This window comes from Macaca thibetana, chromosome X (assembly GCF_024542745.1).
Source record: "Macaca thibetana thibetana isolate TM-01 chromosome X, ASM2454274v1, whole genome shotgun sequence".
Taxonomy (NCBI): Eukaryota; Metazoa; Chordata; class Mammalia; order Primates; family Cercopithecidae; genus Macaca; species Macaca thibetana.
The window spans coordinates 48,084,584-48,099,166 of record NC_065598.1 but is presented as its reverse complement, the minus strand read 5'-3'; the positions used below and the strand labels follow the sequence as shown (position 1 = coordinate 48,099,166).

The window sequence follows — 14,583 nt, the reverse complement described above, 5'->3', positions numbered from 1 at the left end:
GCAGTGAAGGGCTTAGGACCCAGGCCAGCAGCTGCAGAGGGTCCACCAGGTCCTCCAGCACTGCCTGCCCACCTGAGCTGACTCGAATTGTCACTGGGCTTTAGCTGCCTCCCGGCAGGGTAGGGCTCAGGACCTGCAAACCTCCATGCCTGAGCCCCGCCCCCAGTGGGCTCCCACCCTGCCCGAACTTCCCCGACAGGCACCGCCCCCTGCTCCACGGCACCCAGTCCCATGGACTGCCCAAGGGCTGAGGAGTGCAGGTGCCCAAGCAGCACTGGTGGGCAGCTCCACTGGCAGCCCGGCCCGGGATCCACTAGGTGAAGCCAGCTGGGCTCCTGAGTCAGGTGGGGACTTGGAGAACTTTTATGTCTCACTGAAGGTTTGTAAACGCACCAATCAGCACCCTGTGTCTAGCTCAAGGTTTGTAAATGCACCAATCAGCATCCTGTGTCTAGCTCAAGGTTTGTAAATGTACCAATAGGTGCTCTGTGTCTAGCTAATCTAGTGGGGACTTGGAGAACTTTTCTGTCTAGCACTCTGTGTCTAGTTAAAGGATTGTAAACACACCAATCAGCACTCTGTGTCTAGCTAAAGGACTGTAAATGCACCCATCAGCACTCTGTGTCTAGCTAAAGGTTTGTAAAGGCACCAATCAGCACCCTGTCAAAATGGACCAATCAGCTCTCTGTAAAATGGACCAATCAGCAGGATGTGGGTGGTATCAGATACGAGAATAAAAGCAGGCTGCCCGAGCCAGCTATGGCAACTCACTGTGGTCCCTTTCCATGCTGTGAAATCCTTGTTCTTTTGCTCTTCCCAATAAATGTTGCTGCTGCTCATTCTTTGGGTCCATGCCACCTTTATGAGCTGTAACACTCATTGCGAAGGTCTGCAGCTTCACTCCTGAAGCCAGTGAGATCACGAACCCACTAGAAGGAAGAAACTCTGGACACATCTGAACATCTGAAGGAACAAACTCCGGACACACCATCTTTAAGAACTGTAACACTCACTGCCAGGGTCCAGGGCTTCATTCTTGAAGTCAGCAAGATCAAGAACCCACCAATTCCAGACACATCCTGACCCTTGTGTTCTGCCTGCCTCAGCCTCCCAAAGTGCTGGGATTACAGCTGTGAGCCACCATGCCTGGCCAATATTCTTAGTGCTTCTAGTAGAGACCGTTTTGCTATGTTGTCCAGGCTGGTTACTGGTCTCGACCTTCTGGGCTCAAGTGATCCTCCTGCCTCAGCCTGGCACGCATGCACCACCCTGCCTTTTGTTCTGTTTCCCAGGCTGCACTCGACCTCCTGGGCTCACTCAACGATTTGAACCCAGGAAGCAAAGATTGCATTGACCTGAGATCACACCACTGCACTCCAGCTTGGGCGACAGAGCAAGACTGTTAAAAAAAAAAAAAAAAAAAAAAAAAAAAAAAAAAAGGAAAGAAGGAAAAGAAAGAAGAAAGGAAGAAAGAAAGACCAGTTGAATCTCCATAAGAACAGCAAGCTTTGTGGTATATTAACTTACCCTCGTCCCATCTCATGCTCCCAGCTTGGTTCTGTTCATTGCTGAAGAAATACAGATAGGATTAGCCAGAACTGGTAGATGACTAGCTGTTGATCATGAAAATGTCAGACCTGATATAGTCCTCCTTGGAAAGGCCCTTTCTGGGGGCTGATACTTTGTGTCGGTGGTGCTGTGGGACGATGACATAGTGCTGACCATTAAGCCAGGCAAACATGGGTCCACATATGGTGGCAATCCACTAGGCTGCCAAGTGGCCATCCCAGCCCTTGAGGTTTTAGAAGAAGAAAACCTTGCTGAAAATGCAGAAAAAAATGGATATTATCTTGAGAAATGAACCCATGACGTCACTTTCTGATGTAACTGCCGTAAGATGAAAATAATTATTTTATTTATTTATTTGAGTCAGAGGTTCATTCTGGTTGCCCAGGATGGAGTGTGATGGCGCGATCTTGGCTCACTGCAACGTCTGCCTTCTGGGTTCTAGCGATTCTTCTGCCTCAGCCTCCTGAGTAGCTGGGATTACAGGCACGTGCCTCTATGCCTGGCTAATTTTTGTATTTTTAATAGAGACGGGATTTTGCCATGTTGGCCAGGCTGGTCTCGAACTCCTGACCTCAGGTAATCCACCGTTTAGGCCTCCCAAACTGTTGGGATTACAGGCATGAGCCACTGTGCGCAGGAGGAAAATAATTATTAAATGCTATTGTTATTAAAGAAACCAAAGATTGTGATGCTTGGAAGGTGTGTCTATGACTTCGAGATAATGGACTTTGGGCCAAGCCAACCCATGGTGACATCATCAGGTTTCTCCTCCACTGGTGGTCAAGGAGGATGAGATTCGAGAGTCCAGTGAAATCATTAACAAGACCATCTTGTCGTTCTCAGTGTAGCAGCTGTTTTCAGTGGTCCGTGGGAGCTGGCTGGACAGAGGTGATCTTGTAAAAGCTCTGCTCTTAATGCGGGCACATTCCACTTCTATGTGTCTTCAAAACTTTTGTTTTAGAATATATGTTTTTTTTTCAGTTGATACATAATAGAAGAACATTTATGAACCTGCCGTTTGCTTTGTAATGTAAGTAAGAGAATGCAATGGCATCTATATTCAGTAAAAGTGCTTTGATGTGCATGTGTACTTTCTAAGGTGAAACACATCTATGTATACAGACAGCCTTTAAGTCACGTCCTTCAGTGTACTTTATATATGTTTTCATAATTTCCTTGCTGGTATAAATGTTTTGTATCTGAAAAAGTTATCTCTAGGGTATTACATAAAAAACTTCACCTTATAAAGTCAAATCATTGTTATAACTGAATTTTAGGAAGGATGAATGGTTAAGCATATATAAAATACTAATATTAAGTAAATTTCATGTTGGCCAACACCAAGATATATTCTATGGATGTCATTATTTTCGGTTAAGAATTAGTGTTTAACATTCCTAAATTGAGTGCTTGATTATAATTTGTCAAAAATGTTTATTTTTAATATTTCTTTAAAGTTTACATAAAGCTTATATTTAAAAAAAAAAAAAGATACAGAACATGGCTGGGTGCAGTGGTTCATGCCTGTAATCCCAGCACTTTGGGATACCGGGGTGGGCGGATCACTTGAGGTCAGGAGTTTGAGACCAGCCTGGCCAACATGGAGAAACCCCATCTCTACTAAAAATACAAAAATTAGGTGGTCGTTGTGGCACGCCCCTGTAATCGCAGCTACATGGGAGGCTGAGCAGGAGAACCACTTGAACCCGAGAGGCAGAGGTTGCAGTGAGCAGAGATTGTGCCACTGCACTCCAGCCTAGGTGACAGAGTAAGAATCCCTCTTTGGGGGGAGGAAGGTACAGACCATTTCCATCACCACAATGCTATCCCTTGTGTTACTCATTTTTTAGTAATATCCACTCTCCTGCCATTCACCATCCCTAATCCTTGACAATCAAATTTCTACAATTTTGTCTTTTCTACAATGCTGTACAAATGAAATCTTACAGTATATAACGTTTTAGGGGCTTATTTCACTCAGCATAATTCCGTGGAGATTCCTCCAAGATATTGATATTTGTTTGTCAATAGTTCATTGTTGTTGTTGTTGAGACAGAGTCTCACTCAGTTGCCCAGGCTGGAGTGCAGTGTCTAAGCTCACTGCAACTCTTTGCCTCCCGGATTCAAGCGATTTTCTTGCCTCAGCCTCCCGAGTAGCTGTGACTACAGGTGTGCACCACTACGCCTTGGATATTTTTGTATTATTACTAGAGACACAGTTTCAACATACTGGCAAGGCTGGTCTCGAACTCCTGACGTCGTGATTCACCTGCCTCGACTTCCCAAAGTGCTGGGATAACAGGGTGAGCCACTGTGCCTGGCCAATAGTTCATTTTTATTATTGAGTAGTATTCTATGATATGGAGGTACCACAGTTTGATCATTCACTTATTGTAGGACATATTGATTATTTCCAGCTATTGGCTATTACAGGTAAAGCTGCTATGAACAGTTATGTACAAGTTTCTAGATGGGCATAAACTTTGATTTCTCTGATGTGTAATTATTGAATTGTGTGGTCATTGCATGTTTAGTTTTATCAGAAACTACCAAACTGCTTTCGGTGTTGTCACAATGTCTTTTATTTTAGCTATTGTAATAAGTGTGTAGTGATACCTCATCGTGGTCTTAATTTGTATCTAGTGAAGCAAATTAGTGTTGAACATCTTTTTATGTGCTTATTTGCTTATTTCCTCTTCAGTGAAATGTGTGTTCATATCTTTTCATGATTTTCCAGTTGACTAATTTGTTTTTTAACTGTTGGGTTTTTTATAATTATTATTATTTTTCTTGAGACAGAGTTTCATTCTGTTACCCAGGTTGGAGTGCAGTGGCATGATCTTGGCTCACTCCAACCTCCGCCTCCCAGGTTCAAGCGATTCTCGTGCCTCAGCCTCCAGAGTAGCTGGGATTACAGGCAGGCATCATCATGCTGTTTAATTTTTGTATTTTTAGTAGAGATGGGTTTTTGCCATGTTGCCCAGGCTGGTCTCAAACTCCTGGCCTCAAGGGATCTGTCCTCCGTCCATCTTGACCTTTCAAAGTGCTGGGATTACAAGCGTGAGCCACCATGCTTAGCCTACGGTTGAGGTTTGAGAGTACTATACACATCCATTATATATTCTGGATGTGAGTCCTTTGTTGGATATATGGTTTGCAAACATTTTCTCCCAGGTCATACCCTATTTTTTTATCCTTTTAATAAGACTTCTTGCAGAGCCAAAGTTTTAAATTGGATGAAATCTAATGTATTTTTTTCCCTTATGGATCATGCTTTTTGAACCATTCAGTATGCCCTAGATCTCAGACGTTTCTCCTATGGTTTCTTGTAAAAGTTTTTTTTTTTTAGTTTTATATTTTAAATCTAAATATATGATCCACTTGAGTTACTTTTTTATATAAAGGCATGAAGATTAGGTCTTTTTGGGTTTTTTTTGCCTATGGTTATGCAACTCCTCCAGCACCATTTGTTAAGTAGATGATCCTTCCTTCTTTTTGTTTCTTTCTAAAAAATCAGTGTAAGGCTATTTCTAGGTTCTCTGTTTTGTTACAGTGATCTATGTGTCTACTCTTCTCCCAATATTACACTATCTTGATTCCTGTGGCTGTATAAGAAGTATTCAAATATGAAAGAGCCATTCTTCCCACCTTATTCTTCTTTTTCAAAAACTGTCTTAGCAATATAAATATTTTTTGAGATGGAGTCTCACTTGTGTCGCCCAAGCTGGAGCTCAGTGGGGTGATCTCGGCTCACTGCAACCTCTGCCTCTCGTGTTCAAGCGATTCTCCTGTCTTAGCTTCCCGAGTATCTGGGATTTCAGGCGCGTGCCACCACACCTGGCTAATTTTTGTATTTTTAGTAGAGAAGGGGTTTTGCCATGTTGGCCAGGCTAATCTCAAACTCCTGACCTCAAGCTATCCGCCCATTTCAGCCTCCCAAAGTGCTGGGATTACAGGCATGAGCCACCGCTCCCAGTGTTGTCTTAGCTGTTGACAATTTGTTACAGCAACAATAAAAAAATGAATACACATAGAAACAGATTTATTAGTGAAAATAGAAAGTCAAGAAACAGACTAATTTATATACAAACTTCAGCATGCATTTCCGAACAGTGGGCAACAGATGGGTTGTATAATAAAGGATTGTTGATAAGTGTCTAACCATTTGAAAAAATAAAGATGAAATCCTTACTTTGAACCACATAAAATAATAAATTCTAAAAATTCAGAGACTTAAATGTGAAAATGCGAAGTCACAAAGAACTAAATGAAAATTTAGGAAAATATTACAGTGTAAGACATCTTGAGTTGGCATAGGCACTTCCTGACATTACACCAAGGCCATAAACAATGAATCTGACATAAAGATGTAAAAGCTAAAGTATCATCTAATTCAAAAAACACCATAAACACTGTTTAAAAAGGCAAATTTTGGGGAAAATGGTGAAGCATCCACAATAAACTAAAAGTAACCATCTCTAATATACAGCAAATCTTTTGCATATCAATAAGAGAAACTGGAACAACCCAATGAAAAAATGTGTTCAGGCATGGCACTACTTCACTGTATAGCAGAAAAGTATTATGAAATAGAAAATAGGAAATGAAAATAATAAAGGAAATGGAGAATAGATCCCAGAAGTTTCACTCTTCATCCAATAGAAGTCCCAGAGTTAGAGAATAGAAAGACTGGGCCAGGCGCCATGGCTCACGCCACTACTTTGGGAGGCTGAGGCAGGCAGATCACCTGAGGTCAGGAGTTGGAGACCAGCCTGTCCAACATGATGAAACCCTGTCTCTACTAAAAATTCAAAAATTACCCCGGTGTGGTGGTAGGCGCCTGAAATCCCAGCTACTTGGGAGTCTGAGGCAGAAGAATCACTTGAACCCAGGAGGTGGAGGTTGGAGTGAGCTGAGGTTCTGCCACTGCACTCCAACCTGGGTGTCACAGCAAAACTCAGTCTCAGAAATGAAAAAAAAAAAAAAAAAAAAGTAATGACAAAAACAACAAAACAATAGAAAGACTGGAGAGAAGGCAGTACTTGAAGAAATAATGTTCTCGAATTTTCTGAACTGAACAAAAGACATGAATCTTCAAACCGAAAAGAGCCACCTAGTTCTGAGTCTGATTAACACACATGTGTACACACACCTGCCCACGCACACACATACACACCCTCAGAGTAAATTTCTAGGATAAAGATAAAATCCTGAAAGGTCCTAGAGAGACAGAAGAGAGAATGCAATGGAGAAGTTTTTCAAGGAGCTGATTAAAAATAAGTTTGGACCAGGTGCAGTGGCTCACGCCTGTAGTCCCCGCACTTTGGGAGGCCGAGACGGGAGGATTGCTTGAGCTCAGGAGTTTTGAGACCAGCCTGGCCAACAAGGCGAAATCCATCTCTACAAAAAATGCAAGTAACCAGGTGTGGTGCCACGTGCCTGCAGTCCCAGCTACTTGGGAGGCTGAGGCAGGAGAATCACTGAGTCCAGGAGGTGGAGATTGCCATGAGCCGAAATGGTGCTACTGCATTCCAGTCTGGGTGACAGAGCCAGGCACTGCCTCAGAAAAACAAAACAAAACAAATGAAAAAAGTTGAACCTAGATATCTATATACAGCCAGGATAATCCAGAATGAGGGAAAAGATAGTTCAGAAAATTAATGACACATATACCCTTCAGAAATCATTATTGGTATACAGTCCTGTGAGAAGAGAAAAGTAAATTTAAGAGGAAGGTGATTTCAATAAGCAATTGTGAGAAGAAAAATAGTAAAATTTATTAAACAGTGTAAACTTTTGTTTGTAAACTTAAAAAAATTATAGTGTTGAAATAAAATTCCCAGTATTATAAACATGGGAGATGGGAGGAGGGACAGGAAAAAAAAAGAGAAGTTCTTTTGCTGTTCAAGGAATGGATACCAACACTAATGAATGATAGAATGGTAGAATGGCTAAAAGCACTAGCATTTCATTTGGTTTTATTTTAGACAGGGCCTCACTCTGTTGCCCAGGCTAGAGCTCCATAGCACAATCATGGCTCACTGTAGCCCCAACCTCCTCAGCTCAAGTGATCCTCCTGCCTCAGCCTCCCATGTAGCTGGGATTATAGGCGTGCACCACCAAGCCTGGCTAATTTAAAAAAAAAAATGATTTTGGTAGAGAGAGTGTTTTCCTATGTTGCACAGGCTGATCTTGAACTCTTGTCTTCAAGCAATCCTCCCACCTCTGCCTCCCAAAGGGGTGGGATTACAGGAGTGAGTCACTGTGCCCAGTTAACGCTAGTATTTTAGAGTACAGGCTCTGGAACCAGACAGCTTGGGTTCAGTTTCTGGCTTCTCGACTTAGTAAGCTGTGTGACCTTGTGTAAGTCATATAACCTTTCTGTGTCTCAGGCTACTTAAGAGTGAACTGGGGATAACCACATTATCCAACTCATTTGATTGCTATGATTAAATGGGTAAATACATGTAAAAAACTTAGAATAGTGCCTGTCATGTGGTTAAGTGGTATATATATTTTAGTTGTTGTCAGTAATGACTTCACATTACTTTCAAAATGTACAAGCATATCTGGTTCCAGAAGAAGATGGTGAACCAGCAATAGCTGCTGGCTTCCTTCCCAAACCCAACCCTGCAGATGCCACAGAAGAGGTGGGAAGTGGTTGGAGTTCAGAACAGTTCCCAGTAACAAAACCCTTGATGTTTGGCCCCACTGAAGGATGAGATAGCTTAGAGTGGGAAAAGGTCAGAGGCCACAGATGGAGGATCAGCCCAGGTGGAGCTTTCTAAGTTGCATTCTTTTTTTTTCCTTGAAGCAGGAGAATTGTTTTCTGGAAGGCTTATTACCTGTTCTGTAAACACAATAGGGCAGACTCTTGGCAGGGCTGGCCCAGTGCTAGCCCAAAGTGGCGTGATAACATTAAGGAATAGGGGGCTTGGAAAGCTCCTAGAAAAAGTGCAGACTCATCAAAGCTGGCCAGTAACTGAGCATTCCTTTCCTACCTCTCCCTCTGCCCTCTGAGCTAGACAGTTAAAACCAATATCATTCACCTGTAGACTCCCTTCACACTGTAAAACAGAAATCCTGTAAGCGTCTCTGGGGGCTCATAGTCTAGGGACTTGAAAGAATTGTCTCAGCTCAGCTCTAGAGGCTCCATATCCAACGACCTATCAATCCAGAAACACTGAAACTCACATGGAGTGTCTGGGCTTACACATCTTCCCAGAAAGAAAGGGTTATATAGAAAAACTATCGGATAGGCCAGGCAGGGTGGCTCATGCCTGTAATCCAAGCACTTTGGAAGGCTGTGGCGGGAGGATCACCTGAGGTCAGAAGTTTAAGACCAGCCTGGCCAACATGGCGAAATCCCATCTCTACTAAAAATATAAAATTAGTCGGTCATGGTGGTGCAGGCCTGTAACCCCAGCTACTCAGGAGGCTGGGGCAGGAGAATCACTTGAACCTGGGAGGTGGAGGTTGCAGTGAGCCGAGATCACATCATTGCATTCCAGCCTAGGCAAGAAGAGTGAAACTCCATCTAAAAATAAATAAAAAAAGGCTAGGTGCGGTGGCTCATGCCTGTAATCCCAGCACTTTGGGAGGCTAAGGCAGGTGGATCATCTGAGGTCAGGAGTTCGAGATCAGCCTGGCCAACAAGGTGCAACCCCGTCTGTACTAAAAATACAAAAATTAGCCTGGTATGGTGTCACATGCTTGTGGTTCCAGCTACTTAAGAGGCTGAAGCAGGAGAATTGCTTGGACTCGGGAGGCAGAGGTTCAGTGAGCCAAGATCACGCCACTGCATTCCAGCCTGGGTGACAGAGCAAGACTCCGCCTCAAATAAATAAATAAATAAAAAGAAAGCCTATTGGATAGATTGAATATGAAAACATTAACTGCTCAAATAAATAATTCAGTGGTATAGGTTGGATATTAAAACTGATAAAGTTGAAAAAGCTATTACTGAGTTGAGGAAATAAGCCTAAAAAATTCATAAAAGTAATCAGTAATGGATAGAGAAGTAAATGAAAGAAAAGTTAATTAATATGGAGGGCAGACGAATAAATGTCAAAACGCATCTAATAGTAGCCTTATAAGAAGAGAACATAGTTATTAAAAAGGAGAATGTACTTAAATAAGTAATCAATGAGAATTTCTCAGATTTTAAAAAATGACTTAAGATTTTAAGGTATTATAGTACACACACAGGAACAGGGACATATAAAACTGTGGAAGACAAGGAAAAAATATTTTAAAACGATCAGAGAGAAATAGCAGGTTACTTACAGAGGAAAAGTAATTAAACTGACATTGGATCTCTCAAACACCACACTGGAGGCAAGGATACAATGGTGTGTAATTAACTCCAAGGTGTTGAAAGAAATTTTTTTTTTTTTTTTTGAGACAGAGTCTCCTTGTCACCCAGGCTGGAGTACAGTGGCATGACCTCGGCTCATTGCAACCTCTGCCTCCTGGGATCAAGCAAATCTCCTGGCTCAGCCTCCTGAGTAGCTGGGGCTACAGGCGCACACCACCACATCCGGCTGATTTTTGTACTTTTAGTAGAGATGGGGTTTGCCATGTTGGCCAGGCTGGTCTTGAACTCCTGACAGGTTATCTGCCCGCTTCGGCCTCCCAATGTGCTGGGAATGCAGGCGTAAGCCACTGGATCCGACCAAAGAAAGGAATTTTTGTATCGAGTGGAGTAAAGACAATGTCAGGCATGTAAGACTTCAGGAGATTGAAGACACAGGGAAATGTTAAAGGAAACAAGTATTTATTGCACTTATTAAAGACTGTAAGGAAGGGCCAGCTGCAGTGACTGATGCCTGTAATCCCAGCACTTTGGGAGCCCGAGGCAAGAGGATTGGTTGAGCCCAGGAGTTCAAGACCAGCCTGGGCAACATGGAAAAACCCCGACTCTACAAAAAATACAAAAATCCACTGGGCACATCAAGTTCCTGCATCTGCAGGGAATTAAAAAAAAATAGCTGGATTTGGTGGTACATACCTGTAGTCCCAGCTAGTCGGGAGGCTGGGGCAGGAAGATTGCTTGGGCTCTGGAGTTTGAGGCTGCAGTGAGCTAGGATTGGGTCACTGCACTCCAGCCTGAGTGACAGAGTGAGACTTTGTCTCTGAAAATAAAATAAAATGAAAGATCGTAAGGACGATTTTACACAGAGGGGGGACTATTGTGATATGTACAGGGACCACTGCAATGGGATCTTGTGGTGGGAGAATGATATTGGGATCGACTTTAACTTGTCCACCAAGGACAAGTGGGGATTTGTAGTCAAGGAGTAGGAGCGGGCGGTCAGAAGATGGGAAATTACTTGGAGGAAACCTCAGGGGCAGGGGGATTCTGGCTAAACTGACTTGACAGGATTTTTGCTGAAACAGGCTAAATGGGCAGAGTCTGTGGATGAAGGACAGAGCCTGAGGTTAGGACCTAGTCAGAAACAGGACTCAGGAGCCTGAGTCAAGTTTGGTCAAAGGAGAGTGTCTGTCTGAAAGCATAAGCAATAAAGTCAACAGCAGTAAAATGAATGGATCACAAAGGAGAATTTTTGTGCATTACTAAGCAGGACTCTGCTTTAACCATTGTGAAAGTTGATTATGTGAAGTGAGTCATTCTTTTTTTTTTTTTGAGATGAAGTCTTGCTGTGTCACCCAGGCTGGAGTGCAGTGCGTGATCTCGGCTCACTGAAATCTCAGCTTTCTGGGTTGAAGTGATTGTCCTGCCTCAGCTTCCCGAGTAGCTGGGACTACAGTCATGTGCCTCACACTGGACTAATTTTGTATTTTTACTAGAGACAGGATTTTGTCATGTTGACCAGGCTGGCCTCGAACTCCTGACCTCAAGCCATCTGCCTGCCTTGGCCTCCCAAAGTGCTGGGATTTCAGGCGTATGCCACTGAAACCAACCTGTTTGAGTCATTTTTGACATTTTCAGAGTTGAGTGGCCAGGGGAGAAAGCACTCAGGGCACATTGCACCTGCTCCAAGAACTGAATTTTCCTCAAGGCTGGTGGCTGAAATGGCCTACTGCCACCCTAAGAACACTTTTACGTAGTAACTGCTGAAACAACCTGCAGTGACTCTAAGGCTTGTTTTACCTATTGTCTGCACTCACCAATCAGAGCTTCCAGCTCCTGAAAGCTTCTCTGGTGCCAATGGACTTGCTTTAAAAAATATAGGTAACATTTCTGTTTCTAATAAAACTCTCAACTTTCTCTTTGTTCTTTGGACATACCAAAGACCAGCCAGTTTGTTTGTATGCTTCAGATTGCAATTCTATTATTCTCAAATAAAATGTTTATAGATTCATGGCCAGGCGTGGTGGCTCACGCCTGTAATCTCAGCCGTTTGGGAGGCTGAGGCCAGTGGATCGCTTGAGCCCAGGGGTTCGTGACCAGCCTGGGCAACATGGTGAAATCCTGTCTGTATAAAAAATGTAAAAAATTAGCTGGATGTGGTGTTGCATGTCTGTAATCCCAGCTATTCCAGAGGCTGAGTCAGGGAGGCAGAGGTTGCAGCGAGCCGAGATTGTGCCACTGCACTCCAGGGTGGGTGACAGAGTGAGACCCTGTCTTAAAACACAAAAACCAAAACCATAATATAACATCCTTAATATTGTAATTAAAAAAAGAGATTCATCTCCATAGGTTTTGACTTTGACATTTGTGGTGTCACAAGTGGGGTCCAAAGCTGACTCACCTTGGAGACATCAATGACCTCTGGAGCTATGGCGTGAGGTCTGCACACTTGGCCCCCTTGAGCCTTTGGCTTTTTTGGTTGCCTCTTTCACCCCTGGTGAGTCTCCCTTGGATCAAACTGCCATTTTCTGGGGGGTTGAGTTCAGTTTTATTTGGGAATTTGTTAGGAAGGGTCTTTCTCTCTCTCCTGGTTATGAAACCTCCTCTTTTCTTTTTTTTTTTTTTTTTTTTTTTTTTTTTTTTGAGACGGAGTCTCGCTGTGTCTCCCAGGCTGGAGTGCTGTGGCGTGATCTCGGCTCACTGCAAGCTCCGCCTCCCGGGTTCACGCCATTCTCCCGCCTCAGCCTCCCAAGTAGCTGAGACTACAGGCGCCCGCCACCACGCCCGGCTAGTTTTTTGTATTTTTAGTAGAGACGGGGTTTCACCATGTTAGCCAGGATAGTCTCGATATCCTGACCTCGTGATCCACCCACCTCGGCCTCCCAAAGTGCTGGGATTACAGGCTTGAGCCACCGCGCCCGGCCAAAACCTCCTCTTTTCTTTTCTTTTCCTTTCTTTTCTTGTCTTTTTTCTCTTTTCTTTTCTCTTTTCTTCTTTTTTTGAGACAGTGTTTTGCTCTGTCGCCCAGGCTGCAGTGCAGTGGTGTGATCTGGGCTCGCTGCAACCTTCACCTCCCAGGCTCAAGTGATGCTCGTGCATCGTCCTCCCGAGTAACTGGGATTATAGGCGTGCACCACTACGCCTGGCTAATTTTTGTATTTTTTAGTAGACATGGGGTTTCACCCCGTTAGGCGGGCTGGTCTTGAACTCTTGAGCTCAAGTGACCTGCCCGCCTTGGCCTCCCAAAGTGCTTGGATTACAGGCGTGAGCCACTATACCCAGCCAGAGACCGCCCGTTTAAGAGGGATTTTCTCCCTCCTGGTTATGAGGCCTGGTTACAGAGATTTTTCTGTTAGAGAAGGCTTCTCATGCTTCCTGATAAGTTTGCACTTTATTTTCAGAATCATTTGCATGCTTAGAGTTTAATTTGGCTTTTGTGTATTAGGCATTAAACCAAATCACCTAGATTAATTTGTTCACACACGGGCTCTCAAAGTTCAAAGGCATGCCAACATAGCTCCCTCTTTCTGGGACGCCAGCTGGTAATATGTGCCAACATTATGGGGATCATTCATGCAGTCTGTTTTCCTCAAAGTGAACTAAAATAATACAGTCCATATGGGACTCCTGTCTCGGTATCTTGAGGCTCCAGAACACATTCAAGACTCAAAGACTGCCTCACTGCAAAATACTGTCTAAAGCTAGCTGAGATTTTCTTCTCCAAAGCCTTCCCCTCTCCTTCCTTTACCGCTTCCTCTTTATCCTTCTTTAAGCAAAACTCTTTTCCCAAAATGCCTCAGCTACTCTGGCATACTGACTATTAAAATAAAGACAGTTGAAAAACATCAGATAAAAATAAAATCGCTGACCTTTGTAGTGTTTCTTAAAAGCAAAAGATGAAATTCCATGTAAAAGATCTCCTTCCTATAGTAAAAGGAAAGACAACACTCTTATCTTCAAGGATGAGGAATTGAGACCAAGAGAACACTATACAAAGCTTATGAGAATACCTCTTATCTTTTGGGCCTCCTCACATAATTCAGTCACATTTTACCGTTAACAATTGTTTGTCTAATTCAACATGTTGGTAACTGACTCAAACTGCTTTACCCGAAATTTGTGTCACCACCTTCATAAGATTACCTATTGAGGAGAAAAATCTTAAATAAAGTTTAGCCTTCTTCCATTTTGTCAGAAATTAGGTCCAACGTCTTTTATAAATTGGTGAGTTTGTATGTTTTACTGTCCCATAATCAGAATTCTAAAATGAAAGCTATCTTTGTTTATGTACGTATCCGTGTTTGGGTGTATTCATACATATGTACATGTGTTATGTTAAATGTGTCTACATGGTATAATCTGGAATCGTTGGCAAACAATTATTTAAAGAATCCTATTCAGATTGGCTTAAATAGGTGCTCGTATAAATATACAGTAATTAACTAAAATGCATTTAGTTCATGCAACTTCAATTAAATCTTTGAAAAATAAGTTGGTTTTAAAATTGTTGGTAAAATAAAATGGTAAATGTTTTCAAAATTGTCACTCATTTTTGGTCCGGTTTACTGGTTCTATATTTGTTTCTGTTAGATGTTTTAAGGTTATGAAACATAAACCTAACCTAAAAACAGAATGGTCTTTTATGTGTAATTATTTGATAAGTAAGACTAATTTAATATTGTGGGTGTAATAAAACAGCT

General features: G+C 42.7%; 1 pseudogene; it reads left to right on the top strand.

Annotated features, from left to right (window-relative positions):
- The first annotated feature begins 231 nt into the window (after positions 1-231).
- LOC126945770 (ornithine aminotransferase, mitochondrial-like) lies at positions 232-2,417 on the top strand (annotated as a pseudogene).
- The last annotated feature ends 12,166 nt before the right edge of the window (positions 2,418-14,583 follow it).